The sequence below is a fragment of the Desmodus rotundus genome, chromosome 4 (assembly GCF_022682495.2).
Source record: "Desmodus rotundus isolate HL8 chromosome 4, HLdesRot8A.1, whole genome shotgun sequence".
NCBI lineage: Eukaryota > Metazoa > Chordata > Mammalia > Chiroptera > Phyllostomidae > Desmodus > Desmodus rotundus.
The window spans coordinates 101,131,549-101,149,783 of NC_071390.1; the positions used below are offsets into that span (position 1 = coordinate 101,131,549).

The 18,235-nt window shown below is 41.2% G+C and overlaps 1 non-coding gene across 1 annotated transcript; it reads left to right on the forward strand.

Annotated features, from left to right (window-relative positions):
• The first annotated feature begins 17,906 nt into the window (after positions 1-17,906).
• Positions 17,907-18,013, forward strand: LOC112296455 (U6 spliceosomal RNA). Its single transcript, XR_002973903.1, has one exon. It is a non-coding gene; the product is annotated as a U6 spliceosomal RNA (small nuclear RNA).
• Positions 18,014-18,235: the final 222 nt, after the last annotated feature.

Sequence of the window (18,235 nt, forward strand, 5' to 3'; positions counted from 1 at the left end):
ATCTTCTCCTCTATTTGTCTCATTTTTAATGCTTCTTTTTCCCCTTTTTGGGTTGATAGACTGTTTTTTTAACACTTCAGTGGCAGATCACAGCTTCCAAAGGTGGTTGCCACAGTGTCCCCCACCCCACTTGTTTTATTTAGAGTGACCTTGCCACTCCCCATCAAGAGGTGGGGACGGTTTCTCTAGCTCTTGCAATTTGGCCGACCCTGCGCCTGCTCTGATAGAGAGCAGATGGCAGAAGCGACCCTGTACCAGTGCTGGATGTAATTTTTCACTGGCCTGGCAGCTTTTGTCTCCGGCCTCTTAGTATGCCAGCTCTTGGAACCCAGCTGCAAGATTGTGAGAAGCCCAGGCCACACAGAGAAACCACCAGTGGCTGCTCCTGCCAGCGCCACCTGAGCTCTCAGCTGGCTGCCACCATCAACTCCCTGTCCTGTGAGTGAGGCCTTGGGGACATCCAGCCCCAGCTGCCACCTGACTCATCTGCACGAGACACCCCAAAGGAGTCTGCCTACTGAGCCCAGTCGGCATAGAAAGGCTTGGGAAATATTAATAAACTGTTGTTTCTTAGGCACTAAGTGTTAGGGTGGCGTTTTTATGCAGCAATAGGTGACTGGGACAGAAACATGGCATTGGCTTTGGGACTGAGTGATGGATGGAAATGAGGGCTTGAGGAGTTGAAGAATGGAAGCCAGAAGGGCTTGGAGAAGAACACAGGCGGCAGTCAACAGGTGCTTGGGGAAGTGTTGGGGAGAGCGAGAAGACAGCGAGGAAAACGGCCTTGGAGGCTGAAAAAAGGGACCCTTGTGAGTGAAGGTCACAAGTTTGCTACCACTGCTGCCTGCAGTTACTTGTAAAATAGAAAGGACGCCTAAGACTGCACGGGTTCGACTAGGGCGATTTCCAGGCGGGAAGTGGAACGGACTCCTGTTCACTTATAGTGACAGGTGGGAAGGGAGAGGTGAGTCAGAGGAGGAACGGCTCAGCGTTTGAGCTGAGGTCAGAGAACTAGAGAGCCGAGAGCAGTCCTTCCAGGGAGCAAATCAAAGCTGGTATGTTTAAAACACAGTTTATCCAAGAAAGTTCCTCATTCACTCTTTTGAAAAGATTTTGTTGTTAAATTGATGATTAAAAGTGCAATCATTAGTATATTATCTCTCTGTGGTTAACTCATAATCGTAACTTTTGGTCGTGTTGCACGTTCCAATTTACACGGACTTGCACGTGCATTACCTCAGCTGTCCTGGTTAGCCCGCTGTCAGGCGTGGAGGAAAGCTATCGTTAGTCCGCAGCATGAACAACAGCAACAGCCACAATCATCCTCCCTCCTTCTCCCCCATCTTTGGGGTTCCTACCATGTGACTGCAGTTACAGCTTTGATGCACGAATGCTCACCCCCATAGCAGAGTATTATGACTCACAATTGAAGGATGAAGGATCTTCAGCCAGAGAGGGAACCATCTCAACCAAGAAACAGCTAGCAGGGGTGGAATCTCAATTCGGACATGGGTTTGACTTCAAACCCCAACTCCCAATTTACCATTTTCCCTGAGAAGAGCAGACAGCAATTTTAAATCAGAAAGTGTGTTCAATATGTGGATTATTTTTATTTTATAAAATTTCATATTTGTTTCAGAGTCAATTTTTTTCAGACTTACTATATGTGAACTACAATTTTAACAAATTGTTTTACTTTCTTCATTTCTTCTAGTTAACTACGTACAATATTATAATAAACTTCATTTGTAAAGTATGTGTATCAGATGATATGTATGTAATCTTTCACCTTTGTCATTCCCTTTATCTTTTCTAATTTTCTGACACACAATTTTTCTACAGGGCTACAAATGATTTCTATTTGACCAGCAGAGGGGGCCCTTGATAACTAAATAGGAAGAAGCATTTATTGAGTGCCTACCGTGTGCTTAGATAGAATCCTATTGCTGCTGCTTTGCATTTGTATATAATTGTTCTTAGGCTTATCTCAAATTATTGTTTTTACACAAATTATTGCTTTTACATGGTAAAAGTTTCAAAGGAGCACTTACCACTTTACCAGGAAGAAACCTCTCCATGTTTAAAACTGGATTCAGTGATTACTGAGGTAGCTCCCAAAGCGTAAGTGCCACAGTCTGAGCCCCAGAGTTAAGTGACCTTAGTATTCCCTGCCTCCTTTGTGAAGGAACTGGTATGTCTGATCTTCTGTGGCCTTCAGATATGTTCCAGGAATTCAGAAGCTGGGAAATTCTTCTTATTAAGGCTATTGTGATCATAAAAAGAGTAGAAGTCCTGGAGAATTCAAGAGTATTTTCAATTTATAAATACATGTTTTAAGATTTTATTTTTAGAGAGAGGGAAAGGGAATGAGACAGAGAGGGAGAGAAACATCGATCAGTTGCCTCTCACACGCCCCCAACTGGGGACCTGATCCACAACCCAGGCACGCGCCCTGACTGGGAATTGAACGGGTGACCTTTCAGTTCTCAGGCCGGCACTCAATCCACTGAGCCACACCAGCCAGAGTTATAAATACATTTTTATACTTAATACTTTTATCTGTAAATGAATACTAATACTAATACCATCAATATTTTTTTCCTCTTAAATACCAACTAAATGACGCCTGAAAACAGGAAGCAGAAAAATCCAGGTGTTTCTGAAATTTCTTTTTTTTTTCTCAAAGTTTTCTTAGGGCTTTCCAGTATCAATTTTTATTATATTGCAAACAGCCACATGCAATTGTAGGGTGGTGTCACATTGTCCCTTCACATTTCTAAGTGAGACACGTCTGAAGATGGGAGTACACTTCCGTGGGTGATACCAGTTCCCGCTGCTTCAATAATCAAATCAAATATTTGCCAAATCTTTCAGCCACCTCTTGAAGGCAGACCAGGACAAATTACAGATCTTTCATTCACTAAGTGTCCTCATGAAAGGTCACATCCCCCTTGGGGTAAGCCTCTTCTCAGAGTAACGAAGGTAGAGTAACCTGTGCGGGTCTTCACAGCAAGCAGGTCAAATATCTGGACCACATGGCTGGGTGTCCTCTGCCCCGGGCCAAGCCTGGTCAGCACTTTGAGAAGAGCGGACAGTTGTACCAAAAAAAGCTGAAGACTAACTTAACTACCTCTGGATCTTTGGGGTCTAGATTTTTCTTTCTCTCCCCTTTCCCTCCAACCCCGCAAAGTCACATAGCCTGGTTGTTATAAAGTAGAACTTGAATGAGGAAATTGCCTCTGTATCAAGACCGTTTGTTGTTTTCCTGGTCATTCAAATTCATCTTGGGTCTCTTCCTCTGAGCATGTTAATTCGTATTTCTCAGTGGACAGGGAGTAAATAAGGAAAAGTGCTGATTCACTAGCCTTAAAGCAGTCCATTCTCTAAGACTTTTAACCTTTTAAATCCCTCATTAGTGTCCTGCAGAGGCTGTTCTTTTACTGTGGAAAGCTTTGCTGTTCGAGGCAGTATAGGTGTTAAAAATAGCTGATGTGTGTGTGCCAGGCACTGCTCCCAGGGCTTTTCATCTACCATCTCGCTGCATCCTCATAGCAATGCTATGAGGTTTGTAGATAAGGAAACTGAGTCTCAGAGGGGTCAAGTCACTTGCCAAAGTTTGCACAGATTCGAGGTGATGGACCTACAGTCTGGATTCAGAGTCTCTGCTCTTAACCAATGGAGCATTCTAGGAACGTGTCCTTATTTGACCTCAAAGGAATAGCAACCTTTTGTTATTTATAAAAAAGAATAAACTAGACTGGAAAGAGTTTTGAGTTCAGGGTCTGATTCTGTTTCTTACTTACTTCTTTACAAAATTTTCTGCAGCATAGCTCTAGTTACATACGTATATTCACCTGTTGTAGCACTTACTACATTTTATGTTTAGTCTCACCTGCGTCTGAGAAATAGGCACAAAATTTAGCATATAAGAGCTTGTTTTATGTTTCGGGGCTTAAGTAGAAATAACTTCTGAGGAATGCTTTAAAGTTTACAAAATACATGCAAATTACTCCACTTAGTACTAATTACAGGTACTGTATTTTTCGGACCATAGGACGCACCTAGGTTTTAGAGGAGGAAAATAGGGGAAAAAAATTGAAGCAAAAAATGTGGTAAAATATTTAATAACATCCTTTAAAGCAGAGATCCTGTAGTGAGCCAGGTAAGCTACATTCGGACTATAAGACGCACCCTCATTTTCCTCCCAAATGTGGGGGAAAACGTGCGTCTTATAGTCCAAAAAAGTACTGTATTTAAACAAATTCCTTTAATTTGGTAGACTTCAGAATGTTTTCATGCAAGTTTTCTCTGCTGGCACTTCAAGCTCCTTGAGCAGGAACCTGGTTGTGCTCACTCTACTATATGTGGCACAGTGCTGTGCACGCTGGAGGGTAAAGGTTATTTTTATTGTTTGCTTATCTCTTCACTCTTATTGTGGAACGTTCAAACCCAGGCAACAAAAGAGGGAATACTGTAATGAACCTTTCTTCACTCATTGTTTAGCTTCACCTATTGTGAACTCATGGCCGATCTTGTTCCATGGACGCCCACCGGTACTGACCTACTCCCATCCCAGATTAAGTTGAAGTGAATCCTGAGGAGATATATATTTATCTGTAAACAAATCTTTTAAAATATACAAGTGTATTGGAATATAATTATTAGGCCAGAACTACAGTATTTATTTGAGATTCCATAAACATCAGTCATATTTCACAAATTGTTACAAAAAGGAAGTCGTACTATAGAAGTCCAGCTCAAATGTTGTAATTCTGATCCTATTTAAATTCTATCACTATTCTTCTCTTGACACGTTTACCTGTGACAGCAGCATTACTGCCCAACTACAACGCTTTTGACCCCAGCCACCTGGGTTCTCTGAAGCGTTTTTGTTGACGGAGACGCATCTGAAGGTTGGTCTTCTGCAGTAACCTTGGCATGACAATTCCAGGAGGCTGCTGGTGGAGCGAACCCGGCACTCATCACTCAGGATATCAGTGTGGGGCTTAGTTTTCTTTACTGTTTATAAAGAGCTGATGGTTCATCTTTTGGAAAAACATGAATCAGCTCTCAAAAAGTCCTTTTTGTACAGTTGGTCATATTATAGCTCCACTGGGCAGTCCCTGTGCAGAATCACCTGCTTTAACTTCCTGGTGTTTCACCCATTTGGCTGAGACTCCAGGGCTGTATTGGCAGTTTGGTTCTCTGGACCTGGCAGCCTGGCAGCAGCCCCTGACCATTGGGTTGCAGTGATAGCCATGCTGTTCCCCTTCTACTGGGAGGCGGGGAGAGTTGTGCTGCTGCTGATCACAAATGGCATCTGTTCAAAGGGAACAATTATTTCATTTATTTTAAAACCCAGTCTCAGTCTGATTCAAATAGGCAGGGGCTGAAAGGAAAGCTTTCTTCCCAGAGCACCCAGCCAGCATGCCAAGAGGCAGGACAGCACAGTGGCAGAGCATGAGGACGTTGGGGTCAGTTGGGCTTTAATCTGGTCTCCAGCACCTATTCACTGTGTGACCTTGGGCAATGTACTTAACTCCTCAGTGCCTCAGTTTTCTTACCTGAAACAAAGGTTATCATAGCATCTATATCATAGGCGGTCAGTGGATTAATTTGTTTAACAAATATTGAAAGAACACTACTAATTGTCAAGCATTCTTCTGGATGCCAGTGATATAACAGTAAACAACATGATTTTGTCCTCATGGAGATTATATTCTAGAGGGGGAGACCTATCCAAACAAATAAACGTATAATATCAGGTAGACAAATATTCTGAAGGAAAATGAATCAGAGTAGGGTTATGGAAATTAAAGAATTAATGTAGGTATAGCTCTGAACAAACACTAGGTGTTATTGCTTCCTCTGACCTAGGTCTGAAGGAGCAACCCATGGCTCAGTTGAAGAGGAACCAATCTTATTTAAAACTCTACACACATGAGTGTATATATGCTTCAGAGGATGAGAATGATCTTTCATGTCAAATTGTGACTACATACATGGCAAACCATGTAGTCAGATATTTTTAATGGTAGTTGGCAGCAGCAAGAGATGCAGCTAGAATCTTAATAAAAGCTGCAGAGACAAGCAAAAGGGAGGGGAGCAGGAGAGGCAGCAGGGTCAAGATGGCTGGATGACCAGGACTGGGAACTGTTGGATGACCAGTCTACCGTGGTATTCTGAGTGACTGCACGAGGCTGATTGTTTAACTGCTGTGAGGCTTCATGTCTTTATTTCCTTTTGGTACTTTAAAATACCTCCCTATTAACTGAAGCTAAAAGGGCCAAATGTCCACTAGATGATACTGGTCTATACGCGGCTGTCTGCCTTTGCTCTATAGAGCTATGACCAGGTAGGGAGGACAAAGGACATCTTTCTTTTGATCCCTTTTGCCGTTCAGGATCAGGACAAAGCCTGGGGAATCTGGTTCAATGAAGAATACCCTGGAAAATCTGAAAAAAATCTTCAGTGCCAAGATGTGATAGCTTTTAACACTCCAACAAAGACCTAGGTTTGGAGTTTGAGTCACAGCCCTTAAAAAACACTCTGGAGCTTTTTCAAAGGCAAAGGTTGGGTCCACGTATGGACTGCTTTAGATGTGGGAGAGTGATTGGGTCAGACCTCCTGGTACTGCCTTCTCCTGCTACATACTTAGGTCCCTTGCAACCAAAATGGTGAGTACAGGTGGGTGGGGAGAATGGGTGAGAACAATGGTGTCTATTTCAGGCCTGGAGAGCAGTAAGAATGGCTTGGAAAAATGCAGAAAATAAGTTGCAAGAATTCATTCACTCCTTTGATATGCGTTCAAATCAAGTCCTGTTGAGAGACGTGGTAACCTAACTCACCAGGCACACTTGGGGAGGGTAGTCACTCTCGTGGGGCCTTAGCTTCCTTAGCGGTGGAGAGAATCAAGTTAGGGCAAAGCTAGTCTCTAAAATCTCATCTCTAATAGTCTGTGAGGCTAAGGTGGAAAACCTATCAAGCAGGCTCCTTGGCTTACTTTATTCTATGGTATTTTATTCCTGGGGATGGATCAAATGACATGAATGTGAAACATAAAATTTTATAAAAATCAAGTTATTTTTATCTGTGTCACTGTTCAGCCTCAAGGCAAACAGAAGGTGACTGTTGTTCTGCGTCATATTGAATGAGGCAGGCGTCATTGTAGGAGGCAGAATCTCCTGTAGTTCCCCATTTCAGCAAGCAGCTTCTCTCTTTCAAAGCTCATTTCTCCCTGCAGACTTCATCTCCCTGCAGACACTGAGCTGTCTGCTCAGTGTTCTCATAACCCTTTGACCATTACTGGGCTTATAACAGTGTGTTAAATTAGTCCGTAAACCTCTCTTCCCCTCTAGATTTTCGTCTCCTCAGAAGAGAGGATTGGGCCTTATTTATTTTTACATCCATTATTGTACTTGGAATCTCATAGCTCTATAAATGTTGAATGATGAATGATATCTTACTTAAATGTTTATGCTTTGCTGACACTCAGAAACAAACAATAGGAGAAGAAAATCATAGTACAGCTAATTCCTTAAGAGTTTAATTAAGTCTGAACAGAAATCTTTACCAATTGGATTTGGGAACAAAACTAAGAGGCAAAGCCAAGAAGATTGAGACCTGATAACCTAGTAGAATACTAAAAAAGAACAAAATCCTATTGGCCTTTGTTGATTAGTTAACAGCAATGAACTTGACAAACTCCTTCTGGTGGACAGCCAGTCCTCTCTGAGCACAAACCAGCTCCTGCAAGAAGACTGCTGCAGCCCGTGCTGCTGAGAGGTTGAAGGAAGGGTCATCCAGCCAGTGCTTCATCAACACCAGAAACTGACAGGGCACACAGATGCCTTAATCCACAGCAAAGATGATTTGATGCCAACATTTGAATTTTATTTTACTAACAATTTACCAAGTACAAAAATAAGATTTATCTGTTTTGTTTGAGAGAGAGAGAGAAAGAGAGAAAGAGAAAGAATGTGAGATGCAGGGGAAGAGAGAGAGAGAAATATCGATTTGTTGTTCCACTTATTGATGCATTCATTGGCTGCTTCTTGTATGCACCCTGACTGGAGATGGGACCTGTAACTGCACTATGTCAGGCCAATGCTCCAACCAACTTAGCTAACCAGCCACGGCCTGATTTATCTATTTCATTTGTAATTTATTCAGCAACTATTTATATTGAGTGCTTATTATTTTCCAGACATTGTTCTAGGCACTGGATAAAACAATAAACTAAGTACACCAAATAGACAAAAAAAAAAAAACAAAAACAAAACCCAATCATCGTGGAGCTTACATTCTAATATAGAAGACAGATAATAAACAAGTGAATGAGATATGGGTAGATATGAGAAATGCTAACCAGGAATAAAAGCAGAAAAGGGGATATAAAATTGGGTGGCGCTTGCAATTTTTGATAAGATGGTCAGTGAGGCCTTATTGAGAAGGTAACTCTTGAGTAAAGAAATAAAGGAAGTGAGGGAATAAGCTGTGAAGTGATTTGGGGAAGAGTAGGAAGAGTAAGTATAAAGGCCATGAGGTCAAGTTCAAGGAGTTTGTAAGGAGGCCACGTGGCTGGAGTTGTGTGAGTAAGGGGCAGAATAATAGCAGAGAGAAAGTTAGAAAGATAACACAGAATCACATCAAGCTGGGCCTTGTAAGACAAAGTAAGGACTTTGTTTTTAGTTCAGATGGGATGGGAGGCCACTGGAGTGTTTTGAGCAGTGGAATAACTCAACTTGACGTATTTTAATAGGATCAATTTGGCTACTGTGGAGAGACTATCTTGCAAGAGCAGTTGCAGGGAGACGAGTCATGAAGACAGTTGCAATAATATAGGTGAGCGACGATAGTAGCTTGGACAAAGCTTGGGACAGCAAGGGTGGAACTAGAAGTGATACACATCAATGGCAGAACGAACAGGGGAGACTGAGAATGAGCACTAGAAAAGAGGGAGGAAAGCCAGGCAAAGGGGATGTCCTGGAAACCAAGTGCAGGAAGTATTTCAGGGAGGAGAGAGTGATCCACTGGGTCAAATGCCCTGCTAGATCAAGTGAGATGAGGACTGAGAATTCATCTGTAGGTTTAGAGGTGTGGAGGTCACCAGTGGCTTTGAGGAGACAGTTTCAGAGGAGTGATGAAGGTGTTGGTGATGGAATGGGAAGACAGAGATTGGACCAGTGGGTACATGTAAGACTTTCAAAGATTTTTGCCAAAAAGGGCTGCAGAGAAAAATGAATATTAGTCAAAAGGGACAAGTGGGGTTTAAAAAGTTGTTTTAAAATGGGCAATCGGGAATAATTCAGTAGAGAGAGAAAAATGGATGATGTAAATGACAGAAAAGAGAAAGGTGGTGCAATGTCCTAAAGCAGGTGATGGAGGATGGCCTTAGCTAGGAGCACAGAAAGTCCATCCACCCGCAGAGAGCAGAGAGAAGGCAGAGTGTATGGTGATGGAAGATTGTGGACGTTCTCTTCTGATCGCTTTAATTCCCTCAGCAAAGCTGGTGGCAAGGTGGCTCACTGGGTGAGGATGGAGGAAGAGCAGGAGATTTCATGGGAGAAGAGACAACATGAAACAGCCCTTCCCTGGCAGAAGGAAGAATTCCCTACATGTTAGCAAGTTTATACTAAATGGGACTTGTTGTCGATGGGGAGATTTAAGCATAGAGAGGACAACATTTGTTAGTGATGTTTTCAGGGCAATTCAAGTGTCAGACTGAAGATATAGATAGGGTGGTTAAATGTTCCTTTCTCAAGCCTTTAATATTTACTCTTTCAGACACTTACGTCTGGAAGGGCTTTTTGGCATTATATATAAAATCACAGATGTGGTATAGAAATACAAGCATTTACTCACATATATCAATACATATAAGTACTGTATTTACACATTCTAATTTACATTAAGACGTTCAGAATTCCATCTTATCAAATGTCAGTACAATGCTTAACAAACTCTAAAGGTGAAAGAAACTGAATTCACTAAATTCTGAAAATTTTAAATGAAGAATTCTAATCTAAGAGCCTGAGGGGAAAGTCTGCTTGCTATTCTATAAGCACTGAAAGTCCTCAATAATCTCGCAATAATAATATTCGTACACTCTCAGCACTCAAAGAACTGCTGGGAAATTGCCTCATTAACCTTTATGATACCCTTGTGGGGTCAGCAGGAATTTGATGAGATTTCCATTCTCTATGGTGAACAAACGGGGACAGGAAGAGTTGAAAAAAATTGTAGACATAGCTCAGATATAAGTAAATCCTGTGTTGAGTCTTGGGGGAGTCATCAGTTTAGGGGCATACAAATGAATTAAAGTCTATTAATCACCTACGATGAACCAGTCATTTTAAACTTCTATTATGGATTTCAAGAATAGAAAGTCATTTTAGAAGAAATGATGAGAGCAAAGGAAAAGAAAAGAAAATTTATCGAGCACTTTCTACCTGGGTCTTTTAAACTGTCTCTAGTAATAGGTGTAAGAGAAGCAAGGACTCATTCAAGAAAGCAAGAAGTATGAGAATCAAATGAATACTCAGAACAAAATGAGGAATTCTAAAGTTGCTAAAATGAGAGAGAGGAATGAGAATGAGGTGAAACAGAAGAATCTTGTGTGAGGCATATTGGAGAAGGAGAGGAAAATTTGAAGTCTGGGAAAGCTGAGCTGACTATAAACCACCTGACCTTAACTGAAAGAGTGTGTGTGAGGAGGGGTAGGGGGTGAAAGAAAGAATTGATAATCTCCTCCAAACATCTTTCCTAATTTGACACCCAAATGGCCTTCTGTTAATAATAAGCAGCAGCTAACATTAATTGAGAATTTACCATTTTCAAGGCACTCTTCTCAGCACTTTATGTGTATTAATTTAATCCTTATTGCGTATTTATGCAGTGAGTAGTACTATTACCCTCATTTTATTGAATTAAGGCATGGAGGTAAAGTAACCTGCCCAAAGTCATTCATTGTACCAAATGGCCTGATAAGCCAGTTCAGGAATTTGTACATTCTATAATGTTATACCCATAATAAATACCTATTGAATGAATGAATAAATGAATGGAATGAATGAATGAGCCAATGAATAGCCGACCTGGCAGGGTTCAATGCCAGGGTGAAACTCAGGTAATAGTCAAAGTACCCAAGGTCCTAACTGAGGCGTTCTGCCCTCTTTGACCAACTTTTTCTCCTCGTCTTCCTGTGGGACTCTCCTCAGCTCATGTTCCCATTGTTTCCATTCTAGCCCACACTCCTTGGGTGTGTCCTTCACCCACTGAAACCATTTTTTTTTCCAAAATTTCAATTCCCTGATCCACCAACACTCTCAATACTCTTTATATTCACCACTTAGTTAAAAAATCAATATTGTTCATGATTTAATCCTTAACACCCACAGTCCACATTTGCCCACCAGCTAGGTCTTTCCTTTGATGGTGTTAAACCCACTAGGTCAGCGTGTGTAATACTCTTTGAATCAGGATATCTTAATGAATATCTTGTATATGGAAAACCTGGAAGATAAGTGTGGAAACTCCAGGTTTCCAAGGTAGGGAGCTTGTCAAGATGGCAGCCACAAAATAAACATTTATAGACACATAGATCTTTGCTATTCTTTTTTGTACATCTAGGGAAAAAACAATAGCAATGATTTGTTGATCATCTTCTGTGGCCCAGGAATTCTGCCAAGCACTCATACGTATTCTGTCATATAATGCTCACAAAGAGCCCGAGGGACAAGAAAACAGGCTCAAGGACTTCCCTTGCCTAACACAATAAATAAGTCAAGAAACCAGAATTTCAGTTCATTCCCCTTAACTCTAAAACTGGTGGTGTTTGGTATGTCAGCCCTATAACCCTGTACTTTCGACCTGTGATAAAGATGGAAACACTCATGGCCCCAGGCTGTCCATAATCTCCCTGAGGAGACCTTCACAGCAAATGCTCTCTGAAAGCCACGAGAGCTTCACTCATCTGTTGCAGTAATTACAATATTTATTTTCTGGTAACTCTTGTAAGTCAAGTCCCACAGGCCCCAGGGAGAGACACATTCCTGTTCTGGAGGTCAGGCAGGAGCCTTAGTCTTAACCCCATTATTACTGAAGTGACCCTGAGCAAACCACTGGAATGCTTCCTTTCTCAGGTCCCACCACCCCGGGTGTGGTGATGATAAGAAAATGGGCAATGAAGCAAATTCCAGCATCTTCCTGAACTTTGAATTTTAATCCTTTTTAGAGAGGTTTCTTTCTGTTTACCCTCTCCCTTTTCTCACCCACTGACCTGGCACTTGACAAAATGGTTTTTGTTTGTGTTGGTCTCAGACGTGTTGAGTTGTTATCTCACTCCATCTAATGAGTTTCAAATCTTCCACTGAGTGACCTCTCAAGGACAGGGACCTGGTTTTGCTTGGTCATGCTGTGTGCCTAGCACCTAACTCTGTGCCTGGTACATAGTAGAAACTCAATAAATGTTAGCTGAATGAATGAATATGTCAGACTCCTCTAAATTGGAGAAAAATAGCAAACTGCCTTAATACCTTGGCCCTAGAGTATTTAGGAATTTTGCAAATACAGATTTCCAGACCTTGCAGTTGATCTGCAGAAATAGAATCTACGTGGCAGAAGACTGGGGAATTTGTTTTCTTAATAAAAACACCAGATGCTTCTTAGTAATGGGTGAATTTTTGAAACATGGCCCTGGGGTTTTGAATAAATATACTTCACCTGGGTCAGTGTCTCAAAGAATACTTTATTCCCTGTCATTTAACACTCATTTATTGAGCAACTACTACAGAATTTCTGAGTCAATGCCAGGCATTGACTTTTTCCTGTTATGTAGCGTTGTTTACATGGATTTCCAGGCTATTTTTAGGTTAATTAATTCTTTCACTTGTTCATTCATTCAACAAACACATTTTGAAAGTCCTTCATATACCAGTTGTATCCAAGTATTTGGTAGAAAAGTAAATGTTCACTGAAGTTATATCTCTGGGTTCCAGTTTAGCTGTTTTCACTGGGTTTGCAGGCAATTTATGGTGGTGGTAGAGAACCGAGCAGGAGGGAAAGGCAGGAAGAGATGTGGTTTGGCCCGTTGTCAATATAGTTCTCCACTGGCAGTGAGCAGATGCTGAGGGACTGTCCAGATTCCTTTATTGGCCACAAATGTGGTAGATAAAATATATGTGCCACTGGGGCCTTGGTAATTGTTACTTATTCAATACAGAAGTTTTGGGGCAATGATTATAAATAACTCAGAGTGTGTTTTCTCCTGTTTGTGTGGAAAGAGTCGTTTAACCTCCAAATCTATTTTATTCTTGCCACTTTGCCTAAGACCTTGTTTTTAAGTATGGAATCCTTCTTGCTGGATGGATTAAAAAATAAAAAATCATTCTACTTTTTTAAAGTAGACCTGAAATGCCAACGGGAATTGGAACCCTGAGCTTCTATATTTTATGTATTAATGGATGTTTTATTCATGGGTGTAAAAACCAAGTTCAATAGAATAGGTGCATGGACAAGAAACCACCTTTGGGCTCAGGAGATCTGTCTTTGGAACTGGATGCCTCTGTTCCCGGCATATGGTCCACTTTGGCGGCTCTGAGTAGGATATACCCTCCCATCTACTTCCCACTGCTGCCTTTGCCCCTGACCTTCAGGGTTTCAATTTTACCTCTTTGACATCAGGAAGAAAGGCTGGCAAAAAGCCCTACAGATACATGAAGTGTATCCCTTAATATTTTATTGTGTGACAGTCATTTCAATTATTAATCAACTAATAATTATTACTAAATTATTATTACTCAATTATTTCTGAAGTCCAAGTCCTCTTTTCTTTCCTTCCTCCTTTTTTTTCCTTCTCTTTCTTCCTCCTTCCTTCCCTCCCTTCCTTCCTTCCTTCATTCCTTCCCTCCTTTCTGATAGGGGAACTCAAGAGTTAAAAATTTTAGCTGTAGTTATAGGTAATAGGCTTAAGTAATTAATGCATTTGGAAAGCTGTTATTCCAAGAACTGGAGTACATGACCTATGTGACTCCAGAAGGCTGACAAGCAACTCAACCTTTGTACCCCATGGGGTCTGCAAGTGGTGGAGATAGTATTTGAGCCATTGTGTTCCAGGTAGGGAATGTCCATGAAACAGATAAAAAAATATTGATCAACAGATAAAGAAGTACTAGGAAAATCTTCGCTAGACTGCAACTATTAATTGATTAACCTTTTCCCTAAAACCCTCACCTACCCTTTCTTCTCCTTATAAAAGCTTGGCTTGAGATGAAATGTTAAGATGGTATTTGAGGGTACATAACATGCAGTCTTCTCAGATTGCCAGCATCTGAATAAAGTGCCCATAAAGATTTAATCCTTGTCTCTCTCAATTGGTTGTAGTAGAGACAGGCAGCACGGACACCAACTTTTCTGGTTTCATTTTCTGATGTCTCTGGTGGAATGTGTTTGGGACTCTCTAGTAAGTCTAGATATTTGGTGGGGAGTCCTGTTGGCTGCCTTGACTGGGAGGCCTGGGGTGCAGATTTGGAGGCTTCCTAGCAGTTACCAATTGATTTCTGTTGGGGACTCTCCTCTGATTCTCAGCACTCCCTATCACCTTCACTTTTGATTGAATCACTGTGCTTTTTGGTAGAATTGCAGTCTCAGGTTACAACTTAGAATGGTTATTAGGAATTAAGGTGCCTTCTGATTTGTGTGATACTACAGAGCTCTGTCTGGTAAGATTGGGGTGGGGGAGCCTCTGTTCTAGGAAACAGCTCTTTGGGGCAAATTATGGCTGATAGGTTGATTTATAAACCTAAGAACATGTTGTTTTTTGTAAATACTGCTTGGCTTATGTATAACCTGGACTCAGGAGAGCACTGGCCATTGAATGAGTCTTCAAACTACAGTACTATTCTGCAATTAGAGTTGTCTTGTCAAAGATCAAGGAAATGGGAAAATGGTCTAGAGAAAAGGAAATTTGCTTGTGGCAGACAGTAGAAGCTCAGAAGAAAGGGACCAGGAAGATCAAGATGGCTGTTGCAAGCATGGCCAGGGTTCCCATCGACGCTCCAGCCCTGGGGGATCCTTCTCTTTACTTGGCCAAGGGAGCTGAAAGAGGTAAACCTGAACTGGTTTTTCTATCCCAAACCCATCAGGGAACCAAATTTGGTGGACAGCTCCACCTACAGGTCCCTCTAGAGCATGCCTGGCAGTTCCTTATGAAACCCATGGGAAGAAGAAGGAAAGCAGCCCTGCCTAAAAGAAATTGAGAATCAGATAAACCCCATTGCATGGGCTGCTGGAAGGCCAAAGAATGCAAAGTGAACCTCCTCCGTTAAAGTTGATCTCAAACCAGGGGCAGGGACTCCCAATAATAGGCAGTATGCCTTGTGACAAGAGACCCTAAAAGGAATATGCCCAATAATTCAGAAGTTTCAGGAATATGGATTCATTTGGCCTTGCTGCTCCACATACAATACAAGATTTAAGGGCCATAAATGATATTGTATAGAGCAGTATACTCAAGGACAGTCTCTGGTATTCAGTATTGGACTTAAAAGATGCTTTGCAGTCTGACTGACCAAGACTCTCAACCACTGATTGTTTTTGAATGTCAGGACCCAGAATCTTTGGTCAAGACTCAGAACTGCTGGACGGTCTTCTAACAAGAGTTCAAGTACTCCCCCATGCTTTTGGGGTAGCCAGGACTTAAAAGATCTAAAACTAGAAGGAGGAACTCTGTTGCAATATGTAGATGCATCATTTAGCTAATACTATAGCTACCTTGAATCATCTGGTATCTCGTGGCTATGAAGTAACAGCACAGAAGGCCCATATTTGCCAACAAGCAGTAAGGTTTCTTGGGTTCCTGCTTGAACCTGACGAAAGGAGTCTCATTGGACTCATCAAAGAAACTAGATCACATTGTCCATGGGTGGCCAGCCTGCTTGAGAGCTGTGGCAGCCATCTGTGAGCTTTTACAGGAAGCTGAAAAGTTTTCCTTGGGACAGCCTATCACCATTGATGCATCCCACCAAGTGTTGAGCCTGCTGGAGCAAAAGGGAAATTTGTGGTTCACTGCTGGAAGAATAGGCAGGTACCAAGCATTTAAAGCTCTAAGTTAAATCCCATCTCCCTTCTCCTGGAATCTGACTTGGCCATGCTAATGCATGACTGTGCTGAAATAATTGAAGTTTTTTCTGGAAGAATTGATTTAAAAGAGAGTGAATGTGTATCTGGAAGGAAAGAAACTACTAACATCCAATAAAAACAAAATAAGCATACAATAGAAATTTTAAATTATTAGAAGCTCTTCGGGTACCTTTACAGGTGGCAGTTATGCACTGCCCTCAGCATCAGAAAGAAGACACTGAAGTGGCTAAAGCAAATAAACTGGCTGATTAAGCAGCAAAGGGGCTGCTAAAGGAACATTTGGTACCTGTTCTAGACTTGTCAGAATTTGACCCTGAATATTCAACTGCAGACTTATAGAAAGCTAAGAGCTGAGGTTTTGAACCACCTATATTAAACCATGGCCCACAGGCCCTGGAATTTCTAAAGCCATGTGTGCCAGAAGAACAATCCTAAGACAGATCTCTATCAGAAAAAAGAGGGAAACAATACCAAGGGCGCTGCCCGTTTGAGGACTGGCAGATAGACTTTATCCAGATGGCGAGAGTCTGAGGATGGAAATATTTGTTAGTCTACATTGACACCTTTTCAGGTTGGGTAGATGCCTATCCTAATAGAAATGAGAAATCCTCAGAGGTAATGAAAGACCTACTGAAGGAAATAATCCCTCACTTTGACCTACCCAGCAGCATCCAGAATGATAATGGACCTGGTTTTGTTTCAGAAATTACATGGAATCAAGTAGAAACTCCACACAGTATGGAGACCTCAGGCTTCTGGGAAGGTAGAGAAGATGAATCACACCTTGAAGAAAAACATAGCCAAATTGTGTCAAGAAGCTCATCTCCATTGGGATCAAGTTTTACCTATTGTCACGTTCAGGATAAGGGTGGCTCCTCAAAATGGGATTCAATTGAGTCCTTATGAAATTGTGTACAGGCAACCATTTCAGGCTAAGATTGAGGGCAGCGGGGATATATATAGATCAAGAAGTGAAAGTAAAAAACTAAGTACAACATTGAAGTCAGACCTTAGCTGTGGTTAATGACCTTAGCTGTATTAGAGATCTCTCCCCCACAAGTTTGCTGTATTCCTTTGAGTCTGGAGATAAGGTGCTACTCAAGACTTAGGAGACAGGATCTCCAGAAAGCCAACCAGAAGAAAAGTAGACTGGAATCTCTGTTGAACAAACTTTCATTTCATATCTTGCTGGCATTTGTACTCCCCTGAAAAGGTAATTGGGGACCTATGGTAACTCTAAAGAAAAGGGAAGTATTTTCTTTCAAAAGGCTAATGTAGCCCTAGCTGGAAAATGTGCAAATTTTGTCAATTGTACTAAAAACTGTTTTAGATTAATCGCAACACCAATGTACCTCATGCCTTTAGTCATGTCATATTGCCTGCAAGATGGTTTCTAATATGTGGAAAGACTATTTACTCAACAGCAAAATGATGTTTAAATAATTGTATCACTTTTATGTTGTTTTAGTTTGTGTTTCTTTAAACTAATCTTATAGGTATAAGATAATTAAAAACTAACAAAGGTGGGGAATGAGAGGGAAACTCAAGAGTTAAAGATTATAGCTTCAGTCATATTGATAGGCTTAAGTGACTAATGCATGTGGAAAGCTGTTATTCCAGGAGCTGGAATGACCACCTGACTCCAGGATGTCAATGAGAAATTAAATCTTTGTGCCCCAGGGGATCTGCAAGAGATGGAGATGGTATCTGAGCCATTGTGTCCAAGGAGGGAATATCCATAAAGCAGATAAAAAAATTGTTGATCAGTACTGAATTAGGCAGCACATATACTAAAATTGGAATGACACAGAGAAGATTAGCATGGCTCCTGCATAAGGATGACACACAAATTCATGAAGTGTTCCATATTTTTAATCTCAGATATTCCACACAGCAAAATTTTCACTGATATGTTCCCTAGAGCAAGAGACATAAAGGAAATAATAAACAAATCAGACTTCATCAAAATAAAAAGCTTCTGCACTGCTAAAGAAAGTAACAGTAAAGTGAAAAGGGATCCAGACGTATGGGAAAATATATTTGACAGTGATATCTTGGACAAGGGTCTGATCTCCAAAATATATAAATAATTCAC